Source organism: Filicampus tigris, chromosome 1, assembly GCF_054856515.1.
Source record: "Filicampus tigris isolate MCC_2025a chromosome 1, RoL_Ftig_1.0, whole genome shotgun sequence".
Classification (NCBI taxonomy): Eukaryota; Metazoa; Chordata; class Actinopteri; order Syngnathiformes; family Syngnathidae; genus Filicampus; species Filicampus tigris.
Window position 1 is genome coordinate 24,956,254 of NC_141217.1, and position 17,839 is coordinate 24,974,092.

Sequence of the window (17,839 nt, forward strand, 5' to 3'; positions counted from 1 at the left end):
ACTTAATGCCTTTCCACATGCTCCCGGGGTTAATGGAGGTGAAGTGGCCCTGGACTTTATGAACATAATTTAAGTGTATTTAGCCCTTCTGGTGCCTGCAGCAAGGTCTCTTCTTGCTGGCTTGAGTGCTGATGCTTCATATGCCTCGCAGGCTTCTGATTCAGGTAGATGGTGATGGTCTTGAGGGTGGAGACATCTGCACATTTTGAATTGAAGGCCAGGACAGATGAAGCGTATTCCTCCATGTCCATTTCTCCTTCCTGAGTAGCTGCTTCCCTGAACATTTACCAGTTTGTGCACTGATGACGGTCTTAAAGCACAGGTGACGCATTGTTGGGCCACACCAAGACAGTGCTGACTATGAACTCGGGCCATTTCCTCATTGGTTTCTACTCTGGGGGCAGTAGTATTGAGATGTGGTCGGAGAAGCCGAGGTGGGGGTGGGGGAGGTCTCCGGATCCACCGCATATGTCCGTGTGCAAACCGTCTAGCGTGTTTTCCCCCAGCGTTGGTATGGCGACATGCTGGTGAAAACTTGGCGAGTGTTTGTCAATTTTACGTGGTTAAAATCATCAATCAACAATTTCTGCCCTCGATAACAATCATCAATTTTGGGACTGATACATTTTAGGATACAGTTAGTAGTTGATGCACTGCACCGTGCTGAAAGGGGTTACCACAACCCTGCTTCTTATTGTGCTACGTAAGCTTGGCCAAACTGTGAGAATAATATTAGAAACAACTGCAGTACAGTTGTACACCACTGCAAACTACAACTACAAAAATGAACATAATGTTTCATTAATATTTTACTTCTGTTGTTTCCATATAACCTAAGGCACAGTCTTTTGTTTAAGATCTCATGAGAACATAGAATGATGTGAAGGAAAGCAGTTTTATTTTAAGTCTATGGTATGAGGCAATCCGTCCATTTTCTATAGGGCTTGTCCACATTCAGGTTGCAGGTGAGCTGGAGGCTGCCCCTGCTTTGAGGCAGGGCACTCTCTGGACTGGTTGACAGTCAATCCCTGAGCACACATACAGTATGACAAAAACAATTCACACTCAGATCCATGCCTATACTGAAAATGTAGTCTTCAATGAACCTAACATGCATGTTTTTGATATGTGGGAAGAAAGTATGCTTTCCATGCAAACCATGCTTTGCACATCAATGGTTGTATGGTAATAAATGCTGTATTCTAAAGCAGGGGTGTCAATCTCATTTTCGTTGTGCACCACCTCATAGTTTTGGTTTCCCTCAAAGGACTGTACTGACTGTGAAAAACAAATACATGTATTCCATTATCATATTATTACATATACACAATTTCCCAAGAAGTTGATGGTTATATTGTAATTGAATATAATTGGATTTGAAATCAGAATTCAAAGAAAATAGAGGCAACCAAATTTATATGAAGAAAGGATTTGGTAAAAAAAAAGAAGTGTTTTATTATTGTAATATCTGCTAAAAGTTCAAATTTTGTCTGGCAACCAATCTGAAGTGGACCTTGCTTCTCGTCCAAAAGATCAACTGCTGCCCATCTGCAACCCTAATGAGGACAAAGACAATATATTGATGGGTGAATTACACTAAAATCACACATTGATTTTAATGTGAAATATAAGTCTAAACCAGATCAGTGTTATTGCAATGGATTCCGTGGATCCAATGCTGCCACTCTCAGGCAACATGGAGAGGTGCTCCTAACCATGCGCTGTAACACAATTATGCCGCTAAGGGGCGCCCTTCTCTCTGTCTCGCTCTTTCTCTGTTCTCTCTTGTCTTTCTCTCTCTCTGGATTCTTGAATGTCTGAGCCTAACAGCCGCCCTCTCATTCATGTTGGCTGCTGCTCTCCTGTGCGCAGGAAGCCGCCGAGCTGAGCTTTCGGACTGGTGCTGTTTCTGCTGCCGCCTGCCATCTCGGCCGGGAATTTAAAGGACTGCACTTCTGTTGCCCCCCGTGACACCTTTTAAAAGAGTTTTTGCTAAGGCCGAAATTACAGTTAAGGACTGTTTGAACCAGTAAGTACTAAACTTTTTTTCCCCCACGCTTGTTCCATCCATGCGCCCATCCATGCATCTTAAGTGTACACGATGGTCATTCAGAATTCTCCGAACCTTTTCTCACTGTTGTGTTTCAGTAATGTTGTCCGTTTTACACAAATGGACCGTGTCTGTATGAGCCGTCCCTTCTTTTTTCATTGCCCACATCAAAATGTGTTCATTTGCGCGCACATGAGGACGCAAACGCTTGTGCAAATGGACCGACAGACACTCCTTTTCCTTACCCGAGGGTTCTGCTCAAGTTCTCCTCGGGCGGGAGTTGTCTTCTACACCAGTGCAAAGACTGCGTGGTTCCGTCTCTTGTCCGCGTCTTATGTGAACCATTTCCCAACCTTGCACTATTGTGAATTTAAGAATGGGGCTATAATTCAAGTGTCACTCCCACAACGATTTCCACAAAGGTTTCAGTCCGCACTGCAAAGTCTCATCTCTGCACGCATCCACCCACCGGCCACAGCATTAGGTACACCTGCACTGTCTCGTCATCCAATACAAACGCTGCATTTAAAAAATGCGTATACTTAAATAATAATGCTCACTTTTGATTGACACTGTGAGGAGGTACAGTAAATGATGTAACAACCTAGAAGATGTGTTTAATATCTCACAAGGTGGTCAAAATATTACACCTGTGACTCTCTGAGTGTGATGCAGTGCCGCAACTTTAACTGGCAAATATTGTTAATAGGGTACTTTAGCTCACAGGTGTCAAACTCAAGGCCTGCGGACCAGATCTGCCCTGACACGTCATTTGGCATGGCCCAACAACACGCTTGCCACAATTTTACCTTGACGTTAAAACTTTTACTCACCATGAAAAATATAATGATAAAATGCAGGAGCAATTATGTCATATGATTGGGCGATTATTAGGGCCATTGGTTCTGGGTTCATGTCAGCAAACAAACACACCACAGCTGAGCTTCTGACTAGCGGCCATCACAGATGTTTCATCCATTCAATTTGAAATATAATTAATTCTGTCTTTGGTCACATAAAAGATGAGCCCGTTTTTGTTCCATTACTGCACCAAATGTGAAGTGAACCTTACAACCAAGGTACATATTTAACTGTAATTGTTGGTGTGCTTTTATGTTGAACCCAGAGGGAAATTGTAACGAAGAGGTGGCTCATGATGAAAACAAGTTTAACACAGATAGTGCCGGGGTACGTAATGCATTGGCCTCTGCGCAGATGCAACGGTTGTGCACATGTGAAGGAACTAAATAGAAGTGTTTTTTTTTTTTTTAACTTGGAAAGTGAAGGTGAGTCAAGTTATTTGATCACTTTTCATGTGCCAAGCCTGCCTGAAGGTATGCGGGTGTGTGTAGGTGTGTGTGTGTGTGCTTCGGAAGCTCATTGCATTCGCTGTCATCTTGTTTCTCTCCGGAGTGAACTTGTGAGAATGTGTGATATCGGACCGTGGCTTCAGTGTATGAGGACAAGTGTTTGCAAATGTACACTGAACATCACTTTGACATGCGATGTTAAGTGTTGCATAGTGACATCGTGATGCTGCTGATACTCCGCTATTACACTTGCAGTAGTGAGCTCAAAGTGAGTCAGGATCTGACTCTGACGTTGCGTCTGCTTCTGGCAGCCTGTAACCTAATTACCTAATTTAGTCCCGCAGTCTTTATTATTAATTTGATCCCACTCCTTTCTAGTTGTCTCTGTGGTTGGTGTCTTCTTTAGTTCAAAAAAGGGGGATTTGAGAACGCAATCTGTGGTCCCTAAATCGCACAATTTAAGTTCTATCCTTTGGGGAAGCCTAATTAATGTGTTTTTGCAGCCATTTCTCATGAGAATTTTGTAAGATTTTGTACAAGAGCACAGCATGGTCTTTAGTAAAAAAAAAAATTGTAGTTTTTGTACCTTTTATTTTTGTCTTACTCCAAAAAAACTTTATTCTGTATTGCCTATACGGAGCGGGCAGTGTTTTCAGTGGTGTAAGTTTGTTATCAGTACTCACCAAAAAAGAACTGAATTTTACACAAAGGTTTATAGCTCTTCCGCTCCTTTACGAGAATGTAAAATTCACTCCCCTTTCTTGCTAATTACTTTTACAATCGGAATTCTCTGCTTTCTTTAATTCTATATTTTTAGTAATCATTGCACATGTAAAAAAAATATATATATATATATTTATTCGCAATAAGTAATGTGCCTGACTGCCTCCTACAGGACTGCAAAGGAAGTGTATGTACCCTAACCTTCATTAGTCAGAGATGACCGTTCGTTAATACAGAATGTGACAAAGGTTTAAGCTTTGGTGCTCTTATAAAAGAAGGCTGGTTGAAAGTTATTATCTCTAAGAATATCCAAACATATCTTTGTAATCATGGGAAAATTTGGGCATATTTGTGGCCAAATTGAACTGTTGCAGTGTGGCGTGTTTGTTGAATGTTGCAGTAGGTAAATAAATTCCATACTTATCCCACTGCAAGACTGAATCACTTTTTTTAAGGGGCTAGGCTTCATACTTGAAGGGCTTTCAGTGTGTTGGGCAGCAATGTCGCACCCCGATAAAGCCGTGCTGGCGGGTGCTCCTTGCAACATGTCGCACAAAGTCATATTTCCGTTTTCAGATTTGACAGTTTACTCACCACGCACTTCTGCTTGTGAGCTGAGGTGTAAACCTTCATGGAATTGCAAAGCAACAGTTAAGTTACAAATTAGAACACAATGTCAGGAAGACATTGTTTAAATCCAAACTTTAATCAGCCTGTCTGAGTTGGAAGTTTGATGCCACGGGTTGGCCTTTGATTGAGATGTCAATGATGGAGTTAAAATGTGGTAACCGTTGCAGACCTATCATTTTCGGGCACAATTTCACAACATGGTTTTCAAGTAAAATAGTAAATGAATTATTGTGAAATTTTTGGTGTGCTGTGAAAAATGATAATTTTGAATCAATTTAGCTTTGCTAAGGGACAAAGGCTTTTGTTAAATAGATTTCATTACATTCAAGAAAAGCAGACATGTTTACATGAAAATGGAAAATTTGAATGACAAGAAGCAGAAAGAAGAATTAATATGATGCTTTCTGACCCATTTAACAGGAAATATTTACATTATCACATTTAATACTGTAACCCAAACACAAATACCCACACTATGATTGTTACACCCACCATTGCTGAAAAGATTCAATTAATACCATGATATGAATTTGAGGACATGTTGCAGATCCCTCAGTCGCTGTTAAGTCTCTAGCAAAAATATGGGAAAATGTGGATACATAATCTTACCTTTATGTACAAAGAACATGTACATAGTACAAAATGTAAAACAATTTTGGGTGAAAAAACATTTATATACACGATTACACATAAATGCATATTTTTATTTGGCGGCAAGTAGTCCAGTTGGTTTTGCCTTACTTGAACCATTTTTAAAAACGGGAAAAAGGACTGCCTCACTCACAAAACTCTTTATTGTCCTTGCATTATTAGAGTACTACCTTTTAATGTTTTTAATGATATAATGGCATTTTCTGTCATGTTTGAAAATGTTACTGTACATTGTGAATATTGCACTGAAGCTTTATTTCAAGAAAATCGTAAATCAAATTGAAATTGCAATATCTGTCAGAAAAATCGCAATACAATTTTTTCCTAAAATCGTTCAGCCCTACTCTACACACAGACATGTCAGAAGATATTTAAAAAAAACTGTCATCACTGCCAATCTTATTAGGCCTAAAAATACTGCACATGGTGGAAGAGAACTACGACAGGATAAAATTGTCATTTCCACCCTACGGCGGAGGGTACTAAAGTCACATGGTTGCCCCCATGGACCACATAAGTAGCTCGCGGGACTGTTCTAGAAGCAGTTCACCAGTGATGTGACATTGTGATTTTCTAGGAATGTTGTAGAAGCGATAGCAGAGATGTGTAAAGATAGTGTTGGCTATTGATAATTATCTTTCCTAATTATTGTGAGAAATCATTAACACGATCAGTGCCTTCTCATAAATTTTCAATAATAACATATAATAGTATAGTATAATAATATAGTATAAGTTGAGCAAATTTGTTATTTCAGAATTGTGTATCAAACTGGTAGCACTTCACATTAATCAGTGCCCTAGAAGTGCTGTTGCTCTCACTTTCAAAAACGTTGGGTAACCTCTGTCCTATGGTATTGCAGGCACTTTTACTCCCGCTTCCTTGGTCATATATTTTTATTATTTTTTTTATGTTTCCCTGGTGACAGTAACTACAAATCTCTACTATAATGTGAAATAAACAGGAAGCAAGGATGAGGGTAAAATGAAGTAGAAAGAGAGTCTGAAGGAGCTTTTTAAAGTTCTTGCTATCATTTTGCTGAAAGGTCGAGCACATCAAACAGAGCGGCCGGATTGAAATAGTTCCTCTTGTAAGAGTCGATGTGTGCTCTGATGTGACGGCTAAGTGCAAGACCCTTTTACTCACTTCCAAAACACAAACACTTCCCAAGATGAAACCATCAAATTGTAGGGGAGCTTTTTGAGATGAACACCTGCTCTGTAGTCAGATGAATGGTGCGTAAACGGGTTGGTGCATGACCTGTCCTTGTGTGTGAGTGTGTTTGGATAATTTCTCTGTTGTTTAGTCAGCGGTTAAAATAATTTTAGAATGTTTTTTTTTTTCATCTGCAGAGCATACAGTTTGTGCTGTGTAGTCCCAAAGGAGCCATTTAGGCCTTATGCTCTGTGCAGTCAGAACAGTTGAGGCAGCAGAATAATCAGTGCAGTGCCTGTGTCGATGCATGTGTGTGTAATTGCTTGCGTAGACAACAGTACAGTAGAGCGGTGGTCCCCAGACTTTTTTCCGCCAGGGAGCAATTTATGGTAATACAGATTTTTTTGCGCAGAATGACAACCATTTGTCGGCAACGAGATTGGGGGACATGAGGCTCTGATGTATATATATGTAGCAGACATTAATTAGTCGGCAGTGATGATGACGTACTTTCCCAATTGAATTTCTTTTTGTCGTGTGTACCCCCAAACTATTTTGTCATACCATGAGTTAGGGCTGCTCGATTATGAAACAAATATGAATAATAATTGTTGTATAATTGTTAATAATTTAAATCACGATTGTTCAATCATTTATTTTTTTGGTACAAAACAAGAAAATGTTTAATATAAGTGACAGCCCATTTACCATTTACCATTTGGACCCAAAAAAATTTATGAAATTAGTTATTTTAAAATAAAAAAAAAAATGTAAATATAAATATAAATTTGTGTATGATTTCCTTGTATAAACAAGTATTGTGCTTTGGATATAAATGCATATTAAGAATCATTTTTTATGATTATACCAGTTTTCTAATCGTGGAGTGTAATGATCCTAATTGTAATTGAATTTCGGTTATTTGCACAACCCTACCATGAGTACCCCCTCATTATGTACAAATATGTATTGATAAGTATTATAAAATAAATAAGTATTGTAAATAAAAAAACACAAATCAAAATAAAGAATACACCTGCCTTTGTTATACATGTATATAAATATTTACAACAACAAAACTGAGCTCCTTTGAATGAATCCCTTTTAAACAGGCATCTAAACTTGAAATATCAGACCCACTAGCAGTTTTACTTTCTGTTCGTCACTCATTTGAGCTTTACTAAGACAATTTAGTTGTTGTTGTGATTTTTGGCAGGCTGTGCCAGGTTATTAATCTGGGAAATAAATCATAACATGTTTCCACGTACCCCCTGCCATGTACTCACGTACCCCCTTAGGGGCACACATAACTCTGGTTGGGAAACACTGCTTCACAGTACAAAGATAATAATGTTAATTTTAAGCGACGCTGATGTATTAACAGTATGTTCCGCTTTATGGTTATATAGTATTTTATAGAACCGTACTGCAGTCTACTGAGAGCTGGTTCTCTTTCCATAATGTTGTGGCTGTTTCAATTTCCATTTTACTTTTCTCTATCTAGGCAGCATTCCTACTGATATTAACTTGAGGTTAGGTTGAGATTTTATTGATCCCGAAGGAAATTCTGTAATGTTTAATGACGTCCGATCCAAGATAATGTCACTAGGGCTTATTTATCCGTGTCAGAGCAAGAACCCTACTTATTTTAAAGGATAGCTGATCCAGGATATTTGCAGTAGCTGAGGTCATACAGTAAAAAAAAATTGTTGGGGCTTGAAAGGTGTCCACTTTCAACGCATACTTCGTCTTAATTTCACAGCTATTTTTTTCCCGATAAAAACAGAACTCAAAGTAATAATCTTTTAAGATGTATTAATGCTTGTATTGCAATACATTACCTGTAAACAAAAATATTGGGACATCATTGCGTTTCACTTAGTATTACATACTTTTATACTGTATTGTAAACTAATATTAGGTGGAATGTTTTTAAAAAAAAGCGTCCACATTTCCAACTCGAGAATTTTTGGTAACATGTTCAGCAGTAACATTAACGCATCTAATTTCACGAACGCATAACTTCTGGAAATTGTGCATGTCATGTATTGCATGCTTCTCCCCTCTCTTCTTTTTCTTCAAGCACAGGCGTCTAAAGAAGTGACTGCAGAAAGCATCAGTTTGTCAAAGGAGCAACGTCCTTGAGGGAAACAAATGAGGCGAGAGATGAGGAAAAATGTGAGAAAGTGAAAGAAATGAGATGGGGGGGGGGCATCCATAAGCAGTGAGGCAAAGATGAGTGCGCTAAGAGGAGAGGATGGGAGCTCAGCGACAGTGAGTTTTGTTGAGTTAATACTGCATAAACCCGTACTTGTTCCTGTTCTTGTTGTGATCGGGAGCTCTCATAAATGAGGACAACAAGATGAGGTGCAATGGAAAAGTTGGCATTGGACGTGCATGTGTGATGACATCAAGTCAGCCAACACTGACAGGAACTTTTATGATTGTAATCAATCAAGCAATCAAATTTTATTTATATAGCACTTTTCACACCTAAAATGCAACTCAAAGTGCTGAACATTAAAAATGTCAAAAAAAGCTTAAAAAGAGAACTCGCTCCCGCCTTCCCTCCGTCCCTCGCAGAATACACAAAGACGGACATCCACAAGCACACCTGCACTCACTCACACACACATACACACACACACACACACACACACCCATACAGTATAATCTTAAAAAAGAGACGTGGCAAGGCACAGAGAAACCATATGAGGAAAGAGTACCCAAGGGGAGCTCGTCCACGCTGCCCAGCGCGGAGGCCACCCTTGAGGAAACACTGGAGGTAAAACCTGGATAAAGCTAAATGAAAATGACAACGAAGCTAAAAAGACAAAGCAATAAAAGAAGCTAAGAACTATAAAACAACAAGATTGAATAAAAATAGTAAGAGAGTACCGGAGATGGCCACCAGGTTTTTAAGTCTGTTTAATAAAATGCAGTGTGCAATAATGCAGGTGTCTTATGTGGTGTGCATTAAACATTTGCAATATTAAGATACTAAGATTTGTTTAGCATTAGCCTAGCAGTTTCATTAATGTTAACTTTGTTTCCAGAGCACCAAAATGATCACACAGGCAGTTGTTGGCATACAAATTACATACTTTTTTACTTTATATTTTATATTGCACTGTTGTGATTAAAAAAATCCAGGTAAACTAATTTTTGCTTCATTTTTTAATCGGATATGCAAGTAAAATCGTCCAGAATTTTCTTCAATTCCACCTGTTGTTAAATGTTCTAAAATGTTCTTAAATATCACAGCGATTAATTAGAACACCTAGAGTAAGTAAGGAGAAGTAAGTAAAGAAGTAAGTATATTTTTCAAATTAGCATCAAAAATACAATTAGGGACAAATAAAGACATCTCTGATTAAACGTTGCTGTTGACTAGTGTTAACTTTCACTATACAGTTGTGATTATTACCCCCAACAAGACTGTTGTGTTTTCATCACTTTATTATGTACTGCGTCTGTTAGCAAGCAGGAGCAAACAATAGTGACTCAACTGAAATGAGCCTTTGGGGTAGCACTAATTAGATGAGTTTTCGTTCAGTGTTATGCCATAATCAGTTTAAATCTCCCTGTGAATCATTCATGGCTCCTAAAGAAAAATATTTTATTCCTAGTAGGGCACGTAGACAAACAGGGACCGATAGTCACATTTGTACCATCACTGAGTGCGAGTCGAACCCATGCTAGCCGCAAAGAATCATTATAACATTAACGGCTGGGCAATACTCATTTTCACTCAATTTCAACCCAAAACAGCCTTGATCAGCACGAACAGAGCAAACAGGAGTTCTGTTCCTTATGTTGCCAGCCGACAGAAGCTCACTTTTCAGTCCGTGTTGTGCTTTAAACATCTGTGAAAAGCTTCCTGGCACGCGCCCACTTGGCTCAGTGTTGAGGATGAAATAAATGAAGGTATCATAACTGCTGAGTCAGAGAGAACAGCGACCCTCCCTCTGATCATCTCACACACAAATTGAGGCTCACCTCATTTTGTTGAGTGCTCAAACGTGTGTGTGTGAGAGCGAGAGAAAGAGAGAGAGAGAGAGAGAGGGAGAGAGAGAGAGGTGACTGTAAGGTTGTCTCTGACTTTGAGGAACAGGATTAGCGAACCGTGGGTTGCATCCTCTCATCGCTCATGAAAAGTGGAGCGTGTGGGTTCAGTGTATTGCACAAGGACACACAAGAAGGTATGCTCCCTGAAGCAGCTGACTTCAGCAAACAGGTTAGGTTCTTTTTGCATGTTTTGGACTTTTGTTCTGTGGTCAGAAATGGCGATGGCTCAGGAACTGATTTATTTCTCTTGAGAAAACAAGTCGTTTCACACAGGTAACCCTTCTTCAGCACATCTCTGACTTGTACATGTACAAAAGTTGCTCAAAACTGTACACCACTACACTAGTTGTAGGACACACCATGATAAAATGAGGACTAGCAAGCCTCATTATAAAATTAACTGATTGACTTCATAATGAGCAGGATGCACGCATGCGCGCATATACAGCACATATGTATGCATATGTTATATGTTTATGATATACTATATATTTGTCAATATCTTATCCTATAGGTTCCTGCCTCTGTTCCTCTTTCGGTATTGCGTGCAATTCTGTCACAAGTCAGAACAGTAAGCAAGGATAAAGTGAAGGATATGGATGATGGAGCACATAAGCGCTGTGCTGTTTATAGTAAAAGCTTCCATTTCCCCCCCGAAGCAAAGTGGAACAGTGCGGGGTCAGAAAAATGATGAAACATATCCGATGCACCTTGAGGTTTTCGGCTTGAAAGTATTGTGACTTGGACGTTGAAATTGTCCCATGTATCACTAACTTTACAAGATGGTGACGCATGGGGACCCTTGTGAGGCGACACGGACATGGCGCTTGCAAATGGATCAGAAATTGGACTGAATGTGTCGAGTTTTGTGGAAGTGGCAACAAAAGCTTTTTTTTCTAAGTGCGACAAATACATTCAATAAAGTCTGCCTAATGGGGCTTTCTGTGATTTCCTTTTCTGTTCTGTCCCTTTTTTGTCTTTATTCCTCCATTCTTCACACTTATGGAATTGAGTGCTATTATTTGGTGTGGGTTTTCCTCTTTTGTCTGTTTGTTCTCTGTCTTTGCATTTGTCCTTTACTCTCTATAACCACAAGAATAAAGGGTTTCAATTTTTACTTTAATTTTATTGTTCCCACTCGTGCGTCTTTCTTGAGCCCCTAAGGCAGGGGTGTCCAACCCCAGTCCTCGCGGGCCTCTATCCAGCATGTTTTAGATATTTCATGGTAACCCATGTTAAGTGATGGGCCTCAATATTGTTCCAGGTCAAAGCAAGCCACCTTTATTACACGTACAGACACGTTTAAAATAATGTTTTAGTGCCTTTACAAGTCAATCCGACCATCGATTTTCTATAGCGCTTATCTGGTTCAGAGTTGTGGGGAGCTGGAGCCTGTCCCAAAGACAGATTACACCCTGGCCTGGTCGCCAGTCAGTCACAAAGCACATAAAGAAGCAGACGAAGAATCACACTCACATTCTCACTCTCACTGAATAGGAACTGAAACTACGCTGCCTAAACCAAAGCCAGACGAGTGAACTTATGACACCAAAGTTAACCACTGTTAACAGTAAATCATAAACACAAACCCTTTTGAAGTAAGTCATAACAGTGGAAGTGAACCCAAACATATTTTTTCAAGAATATGTTCAATGCAGGCCCACTAGATGAAACAAGGCATTCTGATAAATATTGCGTTTGTGGAATAAGACTTAATCCACACATTTTTAGCCATTTCTGGGGGCGGCCATTTTGCGACTTGTCAACTGAAAATTACATCACAGTTGCTCAGGGCTCAGGTATCGACGAATCACAGCTCACCTTTTTTCTGAAGCTGAGCCATGATTGGTCGTTATCTGAGCCTAGAGCAGTTGTGATGTCATTTTCAGTCGACAGAAGTCACAAAATGGCCGCCCCCAGAGATGCAGAAAAACGGTTGGATTTTGCTGCTCAACTCATATTCCACAAATGCAATATTAATCAGAATGCCGTGTTTCAACTATTGGGCCTGCATACGACATTCTTGAAAACAAAATTGCTAGGGTTGACTTCCGATTCAAGGCGTAATGAAACTGCAGTCAAATTTATCAAACAATGCTTCACTGTCAAAGTGTGAAAATAAGTTTACCACCCAATAATAAAAACAACTTAATGTAAATTCTGGTGTATATTCATTACTCTCGTTTCTTTTGGGGTAAGTGTCACAAAAATACAAGAAAAGGCAAAAGTCAAATCAGCAGACATTTGACTCCGGTATCCTCGGTTACTTTTTTCAATTGAATTTCATAGGTTGTTGTTCCTTTGCCCTGTGATCATTCTTAAATGAAATCTGACACAGTATGGATAAGGTAACAACACTGTCAATCTTTCAATACTTATTTCCTAATGTCAGATCAAGCATCTTCTGATTTGGAATATTCAATACAATACAATACAATGCAACTTTACTTTTTCACAACAGCTGCAGCTGAAACAAAGCGCTTTACATTACAATAACAAAATAGCAGTAATATAACAAGTGAAAGCAATAAATTACAAAAAAAACTATACACAATAGACACTGCAAAACAACAGAAAACTGTCAGTCTCATATCGGATCAAATGCCAACGAATAGAAATGTGTCTTCAAACGGGTTTTAAAAATATGTGACTGACCCATCTCAGACCACTTTAGCATCCTGTGTTTATTTGTATATGTGCGATGCTTGTATGTGTGCAGAGCAGTATGCCGATGTGTGTATGTAACCTCGTGAAATTGTTGATGTGACTATAACGTTTTTGAGTCTGTGTTTTCATGTGTGGAGCCGGGACGGACCACTTGTTTGCTTTTAAACACATTCTTTCTTCTGATGAAATGGTGGAAAGGGAATTGTTTCAATGCATTTTATTTTTCCTAGTGGACTTGAGCGGCTCCTGCAGAAGTTCAAGCCATGCTTTTCCTCAGTAGTGCAGATATACTGTGGAATATCTAAAATTCCATTCATTTCTGTATTTCAAAGGGTCACTTTACGTGCCATGTGAGCAGTCTGGGTTCGGTTCCGGTGTGAATGTAAGTCGGAATGGTGAATCACAATGAAAAAAACATCTGTATTTGGCCATGGCGCCAACAGTGAAAATAAGATATTTCCTTAGTGCTAACCTACAAAAACAACTAACTGCTCTAAGATTCATAGAAGGCCAGTAGTTGGCCATTTCCTCCCGAGTTGGACACATTAGCAAAGTGGTAACTGAGTTAAAAGTCGTTTATTCATGCTAGCAACTGCTGCCTTGAGGTCCACAGGTGTTGTTTTGGTTGCGACCTACAAAAAATGTTGACATTGAGAAGAGAAAAAGTACAATCATGAGAAAAAGGGTTTCATGTTTTGAGAGTAGACTTGAAATATTTTGATCAAGAATAGGCGTATTTTGTTAAGAAAAAAAAGTCATAATCTTAATGTCTATATTCCCTGTCAAAGCCAAACCAGCCCCCCGTCACTCCAGAGACCTGCCATGTAGTAATCTAGTAATATGATTAATTATTTAGAAAACACTTCTGGTTACATGATTAAAGAACAAGAGAGATTTCAGTCTCTATAAGTGTAGTTCTTTTTCAGCAATAGACACAGATTTGGACACCCAATGTAATGATGTTGAGGGTGTCGATTATTTCATTGTTTGTCAGACCTACGGTGAAGTCTAACTTGAGTGTAGCATACTCATCAGTCCTCATTTTAAAACAGGTTTACATTTATCCTCGTAATATTGCGACTTCAGCTATGCAATCTTTTGCTGTCGTGCCAATTGTAGTAACATTTAGACTCCAATACTGCAACCGCATGAAACTATGGCACATGATGTATATCTTACCATGACCTATACATCAAACACATTGTCATGCGTGTCGACATGTGTACCTTTAAACCCAGGGATGCATACTCTGCATGTAATTGTGTATGAATGAGTGACCTATAACTACCACGGGGCAGGTGAGCAAGCAGTTCTGGGGGGATTTCTGATGTGATTCTGTCCGCATGCTGATGCTCAGAAGTGTGACAGAAAACGTTGTATTGGAGAAAGACGCAGAGTTTTGGAGAAAGACGCAGAGTTTAGGGAACGGCTGTGTAGATGGGATGGCAATGCAAGCATGTAAACGTGATGAGGTGCCGCTCATTTTGCGATTTAAGAGTGACTTATTGGCTGGTGTGGCTGTAACTTTGTGCACGAAGCATCATCTCTGATGTTGTGACATTGATATTTTATGCTCTGCGTAGAAAGAAAAATAAACCAAATGTACTGCTTGTTTTTATCAAGCTTTGGGTATAACTTTTATAGTGAACATTTGTACATTTGTATTCCCGTCTTCCTGACAGAAACACTGTCAGTAGTGTGTTTATCTTTTCAACTCAACATCTTATGAATCAAAGAAGTTGCAATTTTTCTTTTTTTTTTTACACAGGCTTGTGTCTAAGTGTCTAAATCGGTGTTTCTCAACTGTTGTCACCCAGGGACCCGCATCTTCTGATTGTTGCAAAGTCATGATCGTGACCCATTTTACTGAAGTTAAGAACGATAATGCTTTTTTTTGGTTTAAAAATAACTTTGGGATTTCAAACAGGTTCAATTGAGTTTGAAATACAGCATATTTCTCGCTATGACATCCGTTAGCCAAAGGCTTAGCTTCACTGTATTTGTTTACGGAGGAGCTAGTGACTAGACCACAAGTGAGTAACATTTCCTGACACTATCCCAATATTGTATGTTCAAGATGGGAACTTGGTACTGTTCTGGAAAAAAGAAAATCGAAATACAAATACTTTTTTCTAGCTTTTTGCTACCTACCCAAAATGGATCTGCAACCCACTTTTGGGTCTAGACCCACCAGTGTAACTAATCACTCGTCTAATTAACAAAAAATATTGAAAATTATCTGTTCATTTATCAATCCATCCATCCATCCATCCATCCATCCATCCATCCATCCATCCAATCCATTACAATTAGTAACACCCTTCTTTTATGCATGTATTTTGTTTGTTCAAAAATAGGAGGACTCTCCTGTTACATTTCTGTTTGACTTTGTCCAGCCAACTAGCCGGGCCTGAATTCATTTAGCAAGCATCAACATCCATGTTGATTGTCTGAGCTGGACTTTCAAGACAGACAGACTGTCGAACATCCAAACAGTCTTGTTTTTTGCACTCCGTTTGTACCCCGCATTCATTCTCAGTGACCCCGTTTGGGTTCTGGAAATGATTACTGTACCAGACGGACCAATCACATAAGGCAGCAGCGACTGCAATGGGTCATGGGCAAGGGTTAGGGGTCGAATTCCTTGCTCCCTGATTAAAACCACCCTTTGCAGTGTTACATGGTAAACTGTCACAGCTGTGTGGGATCGCACAAAACTGAAGTGTTGCATTTAAAGGATGACATCACAATGACTCATTTTCTGTGTTGTGTCCTTCACAATTGTTCAACAGAAACATTAAGAAGGGATGTTTTGGGGCGATCCTTTTTCTATCCCTCCGCCATTTACTGAATCACATAAAATTGGATGCGAGTTTTACAGATTTTCATCGTTGAGTGAATCTTAAAATACTACACGTGTTATTAAAAGAAAAAAGTGTGTAGAAGATATTTAGGCTGTAATTGCTTGCCAAAGCAACAGGTGGTGCTAAAACCCACAAACCAAAAGGCTATTTGAGCCAATCAGGTGACTGAAGACATTCATTTCTGTGAATAAGCGTACTGGCCACAATTATAATCAGAGGAAAGTCGGACTCATGCAGATCGTGAAGTATTCCTCATTCTGTCACTTGAATATCAAGTTCAGAAAAACAATAAACACGTACAAACAAAGGTTAGAAAAAAAGATGACAAAGGAAGCATGCTCTTCAAAACTGTTGTTTTTTTAATGCATTCAAAAGTCTGATATTTAGTTTTTACACCTGAATTTTTGTGTGGACATGCTCCCTTTGCCTAATATGCAGCTGCTGTGCTCTCATTGTCAAAAGTGACGTAGCTCAATTGTAGGCTAAGCCTGAACATTGTTGATGCCTATTTATGTAATTTCCTGTTTCAATGTTTCTTGCACTTTTCTTCGCACCGGGATCCATTGCTCATTTTTTCCACATTTTGTGGCCAGGAAGGAGCAGTTCTACATAGCCAGAACAAAGCTGGAGCACATGCCTCATTCATGTCTGGGCCTCCGGTTGACTTGTTACACCGTGTTACCATATACTGTATCAACTTCAGTGCTTATTATTCCTGCAGAAACATTTGTATGTTGATGATGTGTGGACTTTTAAACTCTGTTTAAAAGAAACGTGTCCATGGTGAAAAGGGCTACAGTGACACATTGAAGGGGATTACTTCTCAAACGCAATGAGTCTATCAACTCCACTTAAACATCTGGTTGTGTATGTGTGTGTAATTCCGAAAGATTGCCGCTACCCCACTCCAGAAGTCCTTTAGGGAAATGAATTGGGCTGATGCTGAGAGGGGCCAGATTAACTGATTTTATCACCACAAATGGGACTTGTTTTCAGAATCTTAGATTTCCCTCTCATTTCACTCACTCGCTCTCTCTTTTGCTCTCAAACACACACGGACGCACCATTAGCATGCATGAGTGTAATTCTTCCTGTTTACACTCTGCACCATTTAAGGAAGCATGCTTTCAGACAGATGTTGCTAAATCGGCGTCTAACATCTGTCATAGGCAGTGGAAGTCTCTTGGCTATTTTCCCGTCAGGCATGAGTCTGTTTCAGGTGGCAGGCGATCCATGAGTAGTGACATTGAGTATCCTTCTTAGGTCCCTAAAAGAAAGGATAGTCAGTGAGGCGATAGACAACATTGCCACGGTGACCTGAATTGCCTGACTGAACTTCAAATTGAAAGCATTGCCTATCATTCAAAATGAGATTGTTTAGGTTTGTGAGAATGCAGGTATGCAATCTCGCAGATCCATTTTGCACAATTGGGACTGCCACCCTTTATAGGGATTGTATTACTTATATATATATATATATATATATATATATATATATATATATATATATATATATATATATATATATATATATATCACACACATACGCGCACACACACAAATGCTTGAAACCAAAAATAACTGGTCTAGATGAACTTCTTGAGTGCTGTCAATCTTCCCATGTGAAGTGACGATCTCAGCATCCCGTGGGTTTTGTCTCCCGGGTTGAAGTTGACTACATGTTTACAGAGTTAGATTGCTGCCTCTGAGCAGACATGCTG

The 17,839-nt window shown here is 39.3% G+C and overlaps 1 protein-coding gene across 2 annotated transcripts in view; it reads left to right on the plus strand.

The window, feature by feature from the left end:
* The first annotated feature begins 1,859 nt into the window (after positions 1-1,859).
* The window catches only part of LOC147153372 (plexin-A1-like), a 208,683-nt gene continuing 192,703 nt past the window's right edge, over positions 1,860-17,839 (plus strand). For both annotated transcript variants that reach the window (XM_086028906.1, XM_086028914.1), the window contains exon 1: positions 1,860-2,029. The gene's annotated coding sequence lies outside the window, so the exon portion shown is untranslated. The remainder of the gene's footprint in view (positions 2,030-17,839) is intronic.